At 40.9% G+C, this 17,555-nt stretch overlaps 2 long non-coding RNA genes across 2 annotated transcripts; one reads left to right on the forward strand and one right to left on the reverse strand.

Moving 5' to 3' along the window:
• Positions 1–2,589: 2,589 nt before the first annotated feature.
• LOC143274913 (uncharacterized) lies at positions 2,590–3,076 on the forward strand. Its single transcript, XR_013053324.1, has 2 exons — positions 2,590–2,929; positions 2,984–3,076. It is a non-coding gene; the product is annotated as an uncharacterized LOC143274913 (long non-coding RNA).
• Positions 3,077–12,039: 8,963 nt separating this feature from the next.
• LOC143274717 (uncharacterized) lies at positions 12,040–17,095 on the reverse strand. The gene is made up of 2 exons (XR_013053296.1): positions 16,706–17,095; positions 12,040–16,633 (listed from the first exon to the last, which is right to left on the reverse strand). It is a non-coding gene; the product is annotated as an uncharacterized LOC143274717 (long non-coding RNA).
• Between the last annotated feature and the right edge of the window lie 460 nt (positions 17,096–17,555).

A 17,555-nucleotide genomic window follows, 5' to 3' on the forward strand; every position in this document is an offset into this window, starting at 1 on the left:
GTATGTGTGTGTGTGTGTGTGTGTGGAAGAACTGTGATGGGGGCTAGGGGGGAGCATTGAAGAGACAGGGAAGGTGTTGTTGTGGGGAGGGGTGTGTTGGGGGGGGGGGGGGGGGGCAACAAGGCACACATTGCCATCTCCACGACAACAGCCACCAAACAAACAACCTTCATTGGACCCCCCAGCCCTTTCCGTTGACCAAAACGCAAATTTTTTTGTTTTTTTTTTTGTTTCGTTTTATATTGGCATCATATTTTGGGAAGGCGCTGCAGGTAGAGCAGGGTCTGGCGTTGGACTTGAGATCTTGCACGGTTCACCAGTGATCAGGGGTTCGAGGCCCAGCGTTTCGGGTGTGCTGTTGTGTTGTGTTGTGTTAATGTTCCTGGTGAAAAGGCATTTGAGTCGGCATGTTCTTCCTCTCCCACTGAATGGGTGTTGAAGGAGGGATACCTGACTTGGAAGTTTTGGCAGGGGGGGGAAGGTTCGAACAGCGGAAGGAGAGGATTTGGCCCTGCCTGCCTACCTGCCTGCCTGCCTTTCTTCCTTCCTGTGCGCCGAATCTGCTGCTGCCCCCCCGATGACCAGGGAACGTTGTGGGAACTTTAACCTTTAACTTTCCTTTTTAAAAAAAAATTTTTTTTTTTTTCGTTGTCTAATTCCAAAGAACTGGAGGAGGAGGGATGGGGAGAGAAGAGAAGGGTTTTTTTTTTGTTTTTTTTTCCTTTTCATGCTTATAAGTTAACGCCTTTATTATTGGGTTGTTTTTTTTGTGTGTGTGTGTGTGTGTGTTTTCTTGTCGCAAAAGAGACAAGAACACATGTGTAAAGGCTTGTTGGGAACTTTGGATACGGATACGGATACGGATGTTTTATTCAATATAGGCCATGGCCCCTCATGAAGGGGTGGTGTAAACAAACATTACAGAGGTAATATATTCAGATATGTAACATAACACAGTTGTAACCTGAAAATGAGAAAAACAGTCATTATCTGCATTTAGTCTTATTCAGACATAATAACAAAAAAAGCGGAAAACTAGCACACACTCAACTGCATATTGTATTTCTAATCTTTAAGGCTTTATACAAGTGAATTGCTAGCTGTTTATTAACGTGTTCCTTAGTGGATGACATAAGCAAATACAGTCTGAACAAGGAGGGTTGCCTATGAAATTTTGAAGGTATCACCTGATTTCTGAGTTCACTTAACACAGGACAACAAAGTACAAAGTGGAGTGGGAACTTTGGAGAGCGAGAGAGAGAGAGAGCGAGGAAAATCTAAAATTTTTTTACCTTTTGAGATATTTTCGCCTCAAAGACAGAAAACTTACGCTGAACGCAGCAGAACGAACACAATGACCGTACTTGTAATTTCGGAACTTTCAGTGGAAGAGGAAAGCACTGAAAATAATCTGAAACAAACAAACAAACAAAAAACCAAACAGGTTTGTGCTTTTTTTTTTGGGGGGGGGGGGGGGGGGGGGGGGGAGGAAGAATATTGAGTAAAAGAAGAAAAAAAAAGAACACAACTGAGAGAAGTTGAACAAGGAAGAGAAGAGAGAGAGAGAGAGAAAAAGTGCGCATAGAAAAAGCAACAGATTAGCACTTTTTTTTTTCTTCTTTTTTTTTTTTTTTATCCCCGAAAACAGAGTATGGCTGCCTACATGGCGGGGTAAAAACGGTCATACACGTAAAAGAGTGGAAGTTGCAGCCCACGGACGAGGAAGAAGAAGCACTTTTTTTTTTCCCCCCAGTGCTTTTTCTTTATCTTTTTTTTTTTTTTTAATATATTTTTGGCAGTCCTTCCGGGAGGAATCGTGCCACCACACTACAGAGTACGCACCCACAGAGCCAGTGCGTCTGGAACACTTCAGCGCTGTTGTCAGCCTCATTGTTTGTCAGCTTTGTGCATTAGATTGTTTTGTTTTTTTTGTTTTTTTTTCAAAGAATGATTCCAGTGTGGTGTGCAAGATGTAAATTTCTTCTTCTTTTTTTTCTTGTTGTGGGTGGCGGGGTTGGTTGTTTGTGGATTGTTTTTTTTTGGGGTTTTGGTTTTGGTTTTTTTTTTGTTGTTGTTGCTATTTAAGAAAGAAAAAAGGCAATTAGAATCGAGCAATGTCTGGAGAATGCATGTACTTACCAGGTTGATTCACTGTGACAGTAAATGATGAAATGTGAAGACTTGGTAGGAACAGGGGGTTCAGCAAAGTAAAAAAAAACAACAACAAAAAAACAAACCCAAAACAAACAAAAAATCAGAACAAGGAAAAAGAAATGGTGGGGGGGGGGGGGGATGTGGTTTTGTTTGGGGGGGGGGGGGGGGGGGGGGGGGGGGGGGGGGAGGAAGGAGATGACAAGATGTGTAACCAACTGACCAAGCTGTGAAATGACCAACTGATAATGATTGAAATTCACCCCCCCCCCCATCACCCCCCCCCCCCCTCCCCCCACACCTCCTTCCCCCCCTCCCCCCCCCACACCGTCCCTTTTTTCTCCCCCCAACACCCAACAGAAAAAACAACAACAAAGAAAACAACTGTTAGTTAAAAGAAACCAGCCAAACACTGTTATTATTGTCATTATTATTATTATTATTATTATCATCATCATCATCATCGTCATTAGTGTAATCGTCATTATCATTGTTATTGCTATTGTCATTATCATCATTGTTATTGTAGGGCAATGAGGAGGATGAATATTTGCAATGCTGGTCAACGTTATCATTATTAGTAGTAGTAACATTTTTCTTGCATCCATTCTCAGAGCAAAGTTTCATTGGTGTAATTCCATATTTCTTCATTACGTAGACCACCTGTCATGATTGGTCATGTTAACAAGAGATGAAGACCTTTTGTGGAAATATTCCTGATTGGGTGTATTCTGATAAACAGTCCTGATCAAAGGATCGTAGTGACTCTTGGACATGGGTGTATTCTGATAAACAATCCTGATCAAAGGATCGTAGTGACTCTTGGACATAGATGGAGTCTGTGATCGTTCATCTGCGTGCTGACAGTGTCTGAAAGATGTTTTGTGGGTCGGACTGTTGAACTGCTATGAAAAAAAAACCCACACAGCAGCAACATCAACACCGCCACCGACAACAAATATTTGTCTGTTTAATGATTAAGAAAAAAAAGCTGTACTAGTTTCATGATTTCATGGTTTAGTCGGTGAAACATCATTTACATATATCTCTTTGGGTTTGTCGTCCACAATATTTTTGTCAAGCATTTTAAAAATGATAATGATGATAATGATAATAATAACAATAATGATGATAATGATACTGATAATAATGATGATGATAATGATGATGATGATAATGATGATCATAATGATAACAATGATAATGATGATGATAATAATGATGATGATAATGATAATGATGATCATAATGATAACAATGATAATGATGATGATAATAATGACAATGATAATAATGATGATGATGATAATGATGATGATAATAATGATAATGATGATGATAATAATGATAATGATGATAATGATAATAATGATAATGATGATGATGATGATAATCATAATGCAGATTAATGCTCACACCTCCTAGGCAGGCAGGGAACTTGTGGAATTTACAACAACAACAACAAGAAAACAACATAAACAAACGAAAAGAAAAAGCAACCAGCCACACACACACACGCACGCACACACCCATGCACACACACACACACACACACACACATGCACACACGCACACACATTTTGCATGTACATTTGTGAACCAGAAATGAACGTGACGACGGAGTCAATATATTACAATACCAAGCTGTACAACATGCAACAGGGGTCAAGCAGATAAGGCCTATCAACATCAAATTAACCCACAGGTAAAAAAACCCCAACTCTCTCATAGTAAAATAAAACATTACAACTCAGTTTTGAAACTCGGGGCATATATATAAAACATCAATTTAACCTGTGAAGGGCATCGATGCAACTTGAGAACTCATTCTTTTTTTTCTTTTTTTTTTTTTTTTTTCTGTTTTGTTTTACAGTTGCCCCATTTGTGCACCTCTTGTATGTCAAAGGGGGGGGGGAGCGGGGGGGATAGAAATATTTGTTTTAATCAGGTTTCTCCAAATGGAGCTCAGACACAACCCTCTTGAGAACAGCAGTCATTCTTTGTGGCGAGAGGTTTTTTTTTTTTTTTTTTTTTAATGTTTTTAATCTACTTCTTTTAAAACATTCTGAACTTTAAAAAAAACAAACAACAAAAACAAAAACAAAAACGTTTTGATTTCATATTTCTAGTTTGGTATCTTCTTGGTAGATTAATGTTTTATTCATCTATTTATTCTTTTTAGCATGAGAGAGAGAGAGAGAGAGAGAGCCGGAGACCGTGTTTAGAAAGCTGTCCATTTGAGGGTCTGACATCTTGGCGCTTTTTTTTTTTTTTTTTTTCTGGTTTGACAAAGCACACCCTACCCCGACTTGTTTGCCATGTGAAGAAATGAAATTATGGTGCTTAGAGCCTGGCCGACCACTAAGGCCATCTCAAGGCTATCACCACGTTAATGGTGCTTAGAGCCTCGCCGACCACTGAGGCCATCTCAAGGCTATCACCACGTTAATGGTGCTTAGAGCCTCGCCGACCACTGAGGCCATCTCAAGGCTATCACCACGTTAATGGTGCTTAGACTCAAGGCTATCACCCCACGTTAATGGTGCTAACCTCGCCGACCACTTGAGGCCTTCTCAAGGCGATCACCTACGTTAATGGGCTTAAGAGCCCGCCGACCACTGGTGCAATCTCAAAGGCCTATCACCGACGTTTATATGCCTTGTGAAGAAAAACAAAGGACATGAAGAGAAATGATGATGATTATTTTTAGTTTGCCAGCAATCAAGAGATTTTTTTTTTAAACCACCAGAATACTTTACTTTAAATCAACCGTCAGTTTTATGTGGAGAGTCCAAACGGAACTCGGTGCCATTATTCCTTAAGTGCTGCAAAATCTTAACTCAAAACAAGCTTTTACCCTGAACCGTATCACACAGATTTTTATTTCAGAAATTGAAGCCTCATAAGGAGACAGTCTTTTATGGGAATTTCTCTGAACTTTATGATTTTTTGTTTGAATGAACTTTATTGTGGGTTGGTTTTCGTTGTTGAAACAGCTAGAGGGTCCCACCGGAAAGCTAGAGTCTCTTTAACTCTCTCCATACGAACAGCAAAAGAGACGACGTTAACAGCGTTTCACCCCAATTACCACCATCAAAATATTGCAGGCGGAAGGCTCTTATACTGAAGAGGTGAATGTTGACAAAGAATACCACAATTCTGACGACGGAAGCTAAAGGTTGGGTCATTCAGACACCCACTGGACATCCGAGGGGTCTGTGTAGAGGAGAAGAGAGGACTGGCCGTACTGAGTGAGTTAAGAAAGATGGACATGGAATGAATAATATCAGGGTTGATTTCTCTGCTGCTTCTTCAGAGTCATGTGAATTTATTTATATATTTTTTTTAATAGTGATTTTTTTTTCTCTTCAAAGATTGTTGTTAAAGTTTTTATCGGACCTTTTCTTTTTCCGAGAGGGTTAATTGTGTTAACCCATTGCAACATTCAGTAAAGGTGAGGTGTGTCTGTTCTTCAGATGTAGTTACACTCACACAGAATGGTGTGAACATTAGACAGGCATACAAACATATATAGTTGAAAGCACTTCGAGAGAGAGAGAGAGAGAGAGAGAGAAGTAGAAGTATAGGTCATATAAAAAAACATGATTGTCATTCATCCTTGAAATAGGTCTATAGACAAATAATTTGTATCTTTCTTTTATTGGATTATCATGGGTTTTGAGTGTGTGTGTGTGTGTTTCTTGTTCACACAAAGAATGTTGTGAAGTGAAGAAATTATCATTAAGCAGGAGAATTTTATGAAGCTGTATAGTGCTTCAGGGATCGGGCAGGATTTCAGTTTCAGTTTCAGTTTCTCAAGAAGGCGTCACCGCGTCAGGACGAATCCATTTACGCTACATCGTATCTGAGAGAACCAGTTTCCAGGGATGGAAAAGTCTCGGAGGGGGGGAGAATGTTTTTGCCCTTAAGGGTCTGGAAAAGTCTTGGAATTTTGAACAAAACCCTGATTTTTTGCATATCCCCGCCCAAAACCGGTGTTGTTTTGTTTGTTTATTTATTTATTTATTTTGTTATTATTATTATTATTACTTTTTTTTTCTTTTTTTTTTTTACACTTATAGTTGACTTCATCAAGTTTTTGCACCTTATACATATTATTATTATTAGTAGTAGTAGTTCTTTTTTATGTATTTATCCTTTTTTTTTTTTCTCAAGGCCTGACTAAGCGCGTTGGGTTACGCTGCTGGTCAGGCATCTGCTTGGCAGATGTGGTGTAGCGTATATGGATTTGTCCGAACGCAGTGACGCCTCTTTGAGCGACTGGAACTGAAACTGAATTGTAAGCGAAGGAGTAATATAAACAATGAAATTGTTGTACAAAGAAATAATCAAACAGAATAACAGCAGACGTGGTGTAGCTTACTTGGATCAGTCTGCATGCTTCGACACCCTCCTTGAAACTGAAGTTGCTGATTTTCTTGTTGGAGATTTGTTGCTGCTCTAAACGTTTCCCGTGCAATAGCTGAATGGTTAAAGCGCTGGACTTTCAATCTGAGGGTCCTGGGTTTGAATCTCGGTGCACCTGGTGGGTAAAGGGTAGAGATTTTTCTGATCTCCCAGGTCAACATATGTGCAGACCTGCTAGTGCCTGAACCCCCTTCGTGTGTTTGCGCACGCAGAAGATCAAATACGCACGTTAAAGATCCTGTAATCAATGTCAGCGTTCGGTGGGTTATGGAAACAAGAACATACCCAGCATGCACACCCCCGAAAACGGAGTATGGCTGCCTACATGGCGGGGTAAATAAATAAAAAAACCGGTCATACATGTAAATTGTTAAATGTCTGTCTGAGTGTGTATGCATGTGCGTCTGAAATCTGATTGAATGACACAGGAAACGAATGATGAGCGCCCAGTGGCAGCCGTCAGTCGGCTCTACCCAGGTAGGCAGCCTGTGGTGCAAATGTCCCCGTGTATGTAAAGCGCTTAGAGCTTGGTCTCTGACCGAGGATAGGCGCTGTATAAGTATCCACATCAATCAATCAATCAGTCAAAATCTGCTTCATCATGTATCATAACAGTGTGCACTGCGGCGTGACTAGCTGTAGCCATGATGTTATTTATTGTATGAATTTGTATCGGCTGTTCACCGTAAGCAGAAAAAGAGGAGTGGGTCTGGTTATTGGGGATTGTTGGGGGTGGGGGTGGGGGTGGGGGGGGGGGGGGGGTGAGAGAGGAGGTCCTTTGTGCTCTGCTATAGACATGGATCTAAGCTGTAGTGGTTTCTAGTCAACGAAGCATCCGTCCTGTGTTTTTTTTTTTTTTTTATACACTTTTTGCAGCCACACACACACACACGATGTTGGTAATTGTTAGCTAATGGAACAGGTTGATTTTCTGTTCACGTTTCGTTTAACGTTTGTTAACACTTGTACCAGTATCCTGGCCTCCACACACAGCACCATGGAGGTCACATCACGTCAGCTTGTGCAATATTTATGATTGATGCTGCCACGATGCAAAATGTCAAAGTCAGTAATTGAATGTTCTTTTTTTTTTGTCTTTTTTCTTCTTTTTCTTTTTTTTCCACCATCTCATGTTTTGACCAATAGCTGGATGATTTGTTTGGTTTTGTGTTTCACCATGCAGTGTCTGTTTCTGAAAGGTTAGTGACAAGTTTGCTGGAATTAAATGTGTACTGTAGAGTGTATGAAATGTTGAAGATGTTATGTTTTGAAACAAAAATGATGAATAATAATGTTGTTGGCATAATAGTGGCATATAAAATGCAATACTCGGTGTTTTAGCTTTTTGACAAGGATGTTGGTGTGTGTGTGTGTGTGTGTGTGTGTGTGTGTGTGTGTGTGTGTGTGAGGGCTTTGGAGGTTGAGGAAAGAAGATTGAGCATGTAGCTTTTCACTTACAGTGAAGTCTTTCTGTCAGAATAATTGAAATGTGTGTGAATTAAATTTTTTTTCTTCTTTTTTTACATCATGCAGTTTTTATAGAGCTGAGTTTCAGTGTTTGTTGCTGCTGTGGTTGTTTACCCTTTTCTTCATCTGGTGTGTGTGTGTGTTTGTGTGTGTGTGTGTGTGTGTGTGTGTGTGTGTGTGTGTGCATACATACATGCTTACATACCCACTCTTCCTTTCCCATCATGTCAAACATATGCCTTCATTTGTACAGAAATGTATTCATATCTCTCCATCTGTGTGTGTGTGTGTGTGTGTGTGCGTGTGTCTTGTGTGTATGTGTGTGTGTGTGTGGACACATGTATGTATGTATGTCTCACTCTCACTCGCTCATTCTTCTTGATGACGGTGTTGTAGAAGACAAATGCTGTTTTCCCATTGTTTTAGAGAGAATGACGGATGGCAGAGAAGTTGCTACTAGGAGGCGTGTGGTGTTGTGCTTGACGTGTAACCATCTGTCTTTCACACAGGCCATGCTGGCCTCAGATATTTGTTTTGTTTTGTTTTGTATTTCTTTTTATCACAACAGATTTCTCTGTGTGAAATTCGGGCTGCTCTCCCCAGGGAGAGCGCGTCGCTACACTACAGCGCCACCCATTTTTTTTTGTATTTTTCCTGCGTGCAGTTTTATTTGTTTTTCCTATTGACGTGGATTTTTCTACAGAATTTTGCCAGGAACAACCCTTTTGTTGCCGTGGGTTCTTTTACGTGCGCTAAGTGCGTGCTGCACACGGGACCTCGGTTTATCGTCTCATCCGAATGACTAGCGTCCAGACCACCACTCAAGGTCTAGTGGAGGGGGAGAAAATATCGGCGGCCGAGCCGTGATTCGAACCAGCGCGCTCAGATTCTCTCGCTTCCTAGGCGGACGCGTTACCTCTAGGCCATCACTCCACATAACTTGGTTTGGGTTCCTGTCCTCACCGCTTCGCTAAGAACGCAAGTCGTGTGGTTGGTCGTCGTAGGGTCTGATGTAAATAATGAATAGAGTTTAAAAAAAAAAAATGTTTATGGCGGTTATGTTTGTTTTTTTGTTTTTGTTGTTGTTTTTGTTTGTTAGTTCAGTGTGGGAGACATTTTCTTAGACAGTAGAAGAGTTTTGCTAGTGGTTGTGGTTTGTGTGTGTGTATGTTGTGTGTGTGTGTGTATTTGCATGTGTGTATGTATGTTTGTGTGTGTGTGTGTGTGTATTTGCATGTGTGTATGTATGTTTGTGTTTGTGTGTGTGTGTGTGTGTGTGTGTGCTTCGTCTTCAGCCATTGTAGTTCTTTCGCTTGCAGCCAAAGGTTGGAGATTTGAAACCACACAGACTGCCATGCCGTGAGTAGTATTTGCTTTGAAGTGAAAACCGGGGGAAGGAGGGATGAAAGGGGCCAAAAATTGCTGACTTCATACTTTAATCAGCGTCATGGTGAAAAAGAACCCATTTTGTGCATGGCATTACAGCATGTAATGTACAGGTCATTTTTATTGTGGGAAATTCATTAGTTCTGTTTCTGTCTCTCTCTCTTTGTATGTATATATATATATATATATATATATATATATATATATATCGTAAAAAATAAAAAGAGATATGTATATATATGTGTGTGTTTCATCAAATAAATATGTATATATATGTGTGTGTGTTTCATCTAGTAGCTTGCCCGCCCCACCCCCTTTCTTTTTTAAAATTTCTTATCAGCCAATGCATTTTCTTCAGTTTGCAGTTAGGTTTGAACAAGAAACTAATCTGCAGTTAGGTGTTGAAATTTTCTTCCTCAGACCAGGTGTTAGGAGAGTTTTCCTGTGTATAAGCTTAGTGCCATAGACTCTGGAAAATTCTCAGCACACTTCGGCAAAACTGGTGCTGTTTAAAATTGGTTGTGAAACGCACATCCCTGGTCATTTTTGTGTAGTGGGGTTTTCCGTTTGGTATTTTTAGGACAGGGTGGAGGGTGTTCAGGGTCTGTTGGATTAAGATGCCGAGGCTTGTTTGAAAAAACCCAGAAAGAATGCGTTCGTGTGTGTGTGTGTGTGCATGTCTTCACGTGTATGGGTTTGATTTGGTTGTGTTTGTGTGCGTGACTGCTTTTGATTATTGGTACTCCCTTTCCAGATTGAAGAAAGGCCAAAACAGAATGGAACGCCGCCACAAAATCAGGAACATGCAAATCCATAATATTTCGATAATGATAATAATAATCCAGGAATGTCACCTTGATCGTGGAGAACTAACATGGTGGCTTTGTGGCCTTGGCCTGAATGGTTCACTGGAAGGTCAGTGGTCGGCCATTTTCTCTCAGGTACACGTGACTGGAGGGTGTTGATGTTCTCTTTCCCGTAGAGCAGTCAGTGTCGGTTTCATTTCCATAGGACTGATGTGAGTGAATGAAGATGGATTGTAATGAGTTTATGTTGATGGGGGAGGGGGTGGTGTGTGAATGATTTTATGTACATGTGGGAGAGAATGTAAATGAATCTATTCTATTTCGGTGTTTAGTCATATTTTTTCATATATAGTTGTGTGGGTTCCCCCCCCCCCCCCTTCCATATTCTTCCATAATCATATTTAAATGATTTCACTTTATACGGGTTATATCTTTATCAGTTATGATTATTTTATGTGTGTGTGTGAGTGGAGGGGGGCGGCAGAAGAATGCAGAATGTATTGTATTGTTTATTACTATAATTATTTTTACTTCTCTACTCTTCCATTTGTACATGCGTTTGCAGGTTATTTTCACACAGCTGAGTGCATTATGTTTTAGTCTTCATTCTTTCTCACCATGAATGTAGTTTTAATATTTATGATTGAAACAGTTGTGAATGTAGACAGTTATGAAGTGCAGCCACAATGTGGCACATGAATGGCGTTTGTAGTGTTTTGGTTTTTTGTGGAGCCATGTTAGTGAGGTAAATGAAGCATACCTGTGGTTTTTCTCTTATCTGTAGTGATGGCTACACTGTTTTTTTTATTTTGAACTTCAGAATGTAAATCGAAAGAGGATGTTTGTTCTCTGAGCAAGTTTGAGCAAATCGGAAGAGGATGTTTGTTCTCTGAGCAAGTTTGAGCATGTCTTAACTATCAGTCGGTAATGAGTACGTGGATGTGCTAATTATTATTCTTGTTTTGTGTATATGTTGAAGTGGGAGTGATAGTGTAACTGTGTATGCACTTTTCAAATCTTTACTCTTCCATTTATGTGTGATTTGTTCATGTAGGCAGTCATACTTACTTGTGAACATGTGGGTGGAACAAGTGCTTGGTCTTTATTCTCTTTTGTAAAACTGAATGTGGCAGTAGCTTCAGCGATAGTTTCTTTTCATTGTGTATGATTGCGAGTGTCAGTAGCTTCAATGGTTCTTTTCAAATAATGGTGCATGATTGTGAGTGTCAGTAGCTTAAATAATTCTTTTCTAATCACAGTGTATGATTGTGTCAATGATATCTTTGTAATGATGGTGTAAGATTTGTCAGTCGTAGCTTCAGCCACACGTTTCTAAGTCATCATGTATGCTTGTGACTTGTCTGTAGCTTCAGTGACACTTTCCTGATCATGGTGTAAGATTTGTGTACAAGATCTCGGAGTATGGCTGTGTCATGTGCACGCCTCCAAAAAAACTTTTGCCAGGCTCACAGCGTGCCAAACTCTTGGCCACTTTTCGCAAATAAAACACAGTTGGTAAGAGCTGAAACCTCACTAACCGGGTGTTCAAACAGTGTGTGTGTGTGTGTGTTCTGGTGAGTTACACTTAGCAATGTGGAAGGACACATTGTAGTTTACTGTATAATGAAAGTCACACCTTTTTTTTGCATCATAATCAACACTCGTTTCTTTCATAGGGTTAGCACTGCTGGTGATTAAGCACACATAACAGTAAACACACTCTTTCAAGGTAAAACAAAACAAAAAAGCGCACGCACAAAAAACCCACACATACAAAAAAAACCCCACACACTTTTCCCCATTGTTTTCACTAATTTCTCCCTTTTTATTTTCAATAGCTGGCATTATGTTGAAAATACATATCAATCTGCATTGTTAAATACTAGAGCTATAGGTGCCTGGGCAGAGTTTGTACACATCTCCTGTGCTGCTACACAGCACACTCACTTGCGCGTCAGTCGCACGCAGACACACAGACACACACACACACCCCATCAAGAGACGTGTGGTGATCAGGGAATCCATGTCATATCTGTACACATTGCAGTGGAGAGAAACGCCTCCTTGACTCGTCGTCGTCGTCGTCATTGTCGCTAGGGGTGGTGACGAGCCTTGCTCCTTTACCCTTTTAGCCATCATCACATCTTCGACATTATGCAAAAAATAGGTGTGTCATGTTGAGTCGTTTGCAGCCGACACCCTAACACATATTATGGTGTGTTCCTGGCAGACTGGCCATCCATAGTGGTGGCAAAAGGATAATGATGGTGATGACAGCCTAAAAAAAGTACTGGGAGGAGAAAAGGAGTAGGCAGTAGACCTGTATTGGTACATGATACATGTACATACGCCCCTTCCCTGCTGTGAACATGGGCCCAAGTGTGTGTGTGCTTGTGGAATACAAACAGCACCACTGCTGCTTTCCCTGATCAAAACAACCCCCCTCCCCCACCCATTCCCAACCACCCTCCCCCCACACTACCCCAAAACACAGCTTTTCTCATTTATACTCTTTTTTCCTCTCTTTCAGTCTTTTTTTTAAATTTTTTTTTTAACACACAAGGATACACACAGAAAATACTCAGAACACACAAGTTCCAGAATAAGACTTTCCAATAAAAATCCCAAGCATGCCCAAAGGACCGAGGCCAAAGGGACAGTGCAATGTGTTCAGTTGAGTACATCAGCGTCATGTAGAAATGTAACTGTGGTGTGTATGGGAAACGGATGTCCATTCTCCAGAGAGACTCCATGCACAGAAGACTTGCACGAAAGACTAACTACATACTTGAATCAAGTTACCTTTCTCTACAAACTGGCTTGCAAATGCCACAAAAAACAAAAAAAACAACAACCCATGAAGACCCAAATATCTGCTGCAAGTGGTCACAATCAAGCAACTGTTCATCTATCTGCATTCAAATAACATTCAAAGGAAGCCTGAAATAAACCAAACACCAGCACTTGAGTGATATCCTCATGCTTCATTGCACGCTATATTCCTAGAAGTATTACTACAGTTCACAGAAACCACATCAACAGAAAATAAGAATCGTTTCAGCACTCATTTCACAAGTCATATTCAAGCAATGTTCTTTTCAAAACAACCACCGACACAGTTGACAACCCACAAAATCACGGATATACATGTGCTCCACAGATCATCTCCAGGCATATAAAAAAACCCCCGAACATTACTCATTCTTGTGATGCATATCAAAACAGGCTGGTCATTTTCATTTGACTAAGTTTACAGCCACTCTACAGTGGATGGGAACATAATACTAAACAGCGTAACACGTGTCCCTTCAAAACCAAGGGCAACTGGTTTCACTTGCATATTCTGCAAACCTTTTGCAGCTGGAAAGATGATACAAACCTCGGGGCATCTCATCATGGTATCCCTTCATCATCCAGTGGGACAGTGTGTGCACGTTTTCCCAAAATGCTATCTTAAAGTGATAAACGCCTCATTTTTAAAGAAAGTTAACGCTCAATGCCTTTAACCAAAAAAAACAAGCACCTTACCTATGGCAAAAACAACAACAAAAACTTAACAGGACTTGGACAGCCCATATTTTACCATGCCAGGGATAAAAAAACAAAACAAAAAAACAAGCACCTTACCTATGGCAAAAACAACAAAAACTTAACAGGACTTTGGCAGCCCCTATTTTACCCTCAGAGAAAGAGCTGGTCCGACAACGTCAAGGAATGGACCAAAATGACGATGCCAGATCTCCTCATAACAGCTGCCAACAGAACGGCGTGGCGAGCTATGACATCTTCCTCATGTCCCCCCAACGACCCCAGCGGTCGAGGGAATGAGTGAAGAGTGAGTGATTTTACCCTGCCTGGGATCTTAACATCCTTGTTTTACATTCTCTTTTCCCCCCCTTGATGACAAACATCAAACCCTCCTCCCCATAGTAAGTTTTGAAGTTTAATTTAACTCTTCCTTTCCCAGTCCTGAGAAAGTCTCTGTGGTCAATTGGGACGACACCAGTTAATTTGTCAAAAACTATGGAATGTTGGACTACTCTGTTGTGCCCCAATCAAAGCCAATGGATTAAACAAAAGCAAATAACAACAACAACAAAAAACACACCTAAACAGAACTCAAAACACATGGTAAATAAATAACACAGTCACCACAAGAACTTGCATACAAACCTTAAGTACAAGCCTTCACTTTCTTTCTTCTGGACATCCATAAAGACACTCGAGAGACAAACATGTCAATCACAATTGTTCTTGCTCACAAAACACAGTATCAACCAGCCTTCAGTTCTTAGTCAAGAGCTCCACCAAACTGGCAGCCGAGCAATTTCTGCTGCAATTCTCTATACACATAACCCCATTCTGTGCATGCAATCTGTAAAAAGCACTAAAAAAAACCCCCCAAAACACACAGACACACACACATACACAACACCCAGCCTTTCAATACATTTACAGCTTTCTTTATCCGGATCAAAACCATGGAATAAATCCTGTGTCCACCACTCAAAGCAAACGGCAGAGTGGAAACGTTGCATAACCACAGTCAGAAGCAACATCAGTCAATACTACTCCCTCCCTCACCATGTCCCCTCCCAACTCATACGTGTCATCAATCGCTTGATCCCCCATCACTCTTTCCCCTGGTGTTTCTTTTTCGTTTTGCAATCATTTGAATTTCTTCCCCCTCAAAATCATTTCTTTTTCTTTTATATAAAGAATGGGCATGAGAACAGAACGAGTTTCAAACTATCCACTGCCACTGTTTTCTTTTACATAAAGAATGGGCATGAGAACAGAACGAGTTTCAAACTATCCACTGCCACTGTTTTCTTTTACATAAAGAATGGGCATGAGAACAGAACGAGTTTCAAACTATCCACTGCCACTGTTTTCTTTTATACAAAGAATGGGCATGAGAACAGAACGAGTTTCAAACTATCCACTGCCACTGTTTGGTACATATCTGTTATGCATGTGTGGGTGTATGTGTGAATGTGAGTCTTTATTTTTTTACATTTGCTTATTTATCATCATTGTTGTCTTATTTATTTATTTATTATTATTATTATTACTACCTTTTTTCATATAATAATAATTATTTATTTATTTATCTATGTATTTATTTACTTACTTATGTATGCTTATCTATTATTTATTCACCTGACAAGGCCTGACTAAGCGTGTTGGGCTACGCCGCTGGTCAGGCATCTGCTTGGCAGATGTGGTGTAGCGTGTATGGATTTGTCCGAACGCAGTGACGCCTCCTTGAGCTGCTGAAACTGAAACCACTGCCAGTTTCCTGATCAGTCACTGTGAGGCAGGGAGGTGGGGGGGAAGCTGTTCAAAATAACACAATCCACAATGCTTTAAACTTTACCTCCATTACTATTCACCTCACTATCCTTAAAGCTTTTCTCCAAAATAACCCAAGTTTGTCTCATGGAGTGTATAAAAAAACAAAAAACAAACAAAAAAACGAAGAAAAAAAAAGGTGCTGTCATTTTCCCCCCTAAAGAAAAGAAAAACAACAAAAAAAACCCCCATTCCTGCACATAATACTGTCCATGTCTTTTTCTCTCTCTTTCCTAATCATTATCAACGGCTACTGCACTGCAATCTACATTACTGCCAAGTTACCTCCCTTCCCCCCATCAGCCCTTCAAACTTGTCAAAGTGCTGATTCACACTCTGTGGTGATCCAGTTGAGGTCAAGGTCTGACGGACACCCGATGTTGCTGACTGCGAACGACATGGACAAACACACGACAACAAATCCTCAAAAACCACATGACACACAAAACCAGAGAATGTCAAAATAATTATCAGACAGCACACAAAATAAAACAACAAATCTTTTTCCTTTCTTTCTTTTTTTTTACCTAAGTTTCCTGCCATGACAAATGTACCCACCTATGGACAGATAATTCGCTGGTTTAGTTGTTGCGGGGAATGAGGATTTACAGCTGACATGTCTGTTGAAGAAAACTGGAGAACTGAGGGAACAACTTTCACCCCCCCCCCCACCCCCTCCCAAAAAAGACTATCTCCTTGATCAGCTCTGCCCCTCCCCCTCCCAAACAACATTCTTCACAACCACCTCTCACATTCTCCCACACTCTCCCTCCAAAAACAACATTCTCCCCAACCACCTCTCCCCCTCACAAACATTTACCCCAACCAGCTCACTCCCACTCTCCCCTCCCAAACAACATTCTCCCCAACCGTTTCTCCCCTTCTCCCACCTTCTCTCTCTCCCAAACAGCATTCTCCCCAACTACCTCTCCCAGACAACCCTCACATTTTCCATTCTCAATCAACAAAGGCAGCAAGTGTCAGTGGTTGTCGTCGTTGACACTAAACTATCACACCAAGTGCCAAAGCTGGTCGTTAACCTAGCTGCCCCCGACTGACTGAACTCAAACAAGCTAAGCGCCCCCTTCCAAGTGCCAAAGCTGGTCGTTAACCTAGCTCTCCCCGAACTGACTGAACTCAAACAAGCTAAGCGCCCCCTTCAAAGTGCCAAAGCTGGTCGTTAACCTAGCTCTCCCCGACTGACTGAACTCAAACAAGCTAAGCGCCCCCTTCCAAGTGCCAAAGCTGGTCGTTAACCTAGCTCTCCCTGACTGACTGAACTCAAACAAGCTAAGTGCCCCCCTCCACCCCCCCACCCCCTCCAAACCCATTTTGTGTTTCCATCTGATGCAGAACTTTCTGAGCACCATGGTCAGAGTACAATTTAAAGTCCACAGACTTGAGAACATCTGTTCAGACTGTGGGCTGAGGGGGAGGGATGGTAGTGTTGTGGTGGGGGTTTTGTCAAATAAATCATGCTACAAAAATGATATTAGAAAAAACAACAACCCCCCCCAAAAAACAAAACAAAACAAAAACAACAAGAACAAAAAAAAAAAAAACCCAAAAAAACCCACCTCAAAGAATCATACTCACAGCACCTTTAATGCTCAGTATTTCACAACTTAAAAAAATATATATAAAAAAAACACACCACAAAACAAACAACAAACATGAAAGGATACAGTAAGCAAACATGCTGTCGTTCACCGCCATTATTTCAGACAAGCTAACTAACAAGATGTGAAGCAAAAAAAAAAAAACCTCTCATCACACTCAACTTTCAATACTTCCCCCCCCCCCTCCTCCCCTTTCTCTGCCACCCAACACATCAGTACCACATCCAAAAACACCATCACATTAACGCAACGCCTCACACAAAAGTCCTTCTTCAGCCCTCCGGTTCTGTCCTCATCTTTTCAGTCACAGTTCCAAATTGTTCTGCTCTTCTCCTGATGTAGA

The sequence above is a fragment of the Babylonia areolata genome, chromosome 29, assembly GCF_041734735.1.
Source record: "Babylonia areolata isolate BAREFJ2019XMU chromosome 29, ASM4173473v1, whole genome shotgun sequence".
Lineage (NCBI taxonomy): Eukaryota > Metazoa > Mollusca > Gastropoda > Neogastropoda > Buccinidae > Babylonia > Babylonia areolata.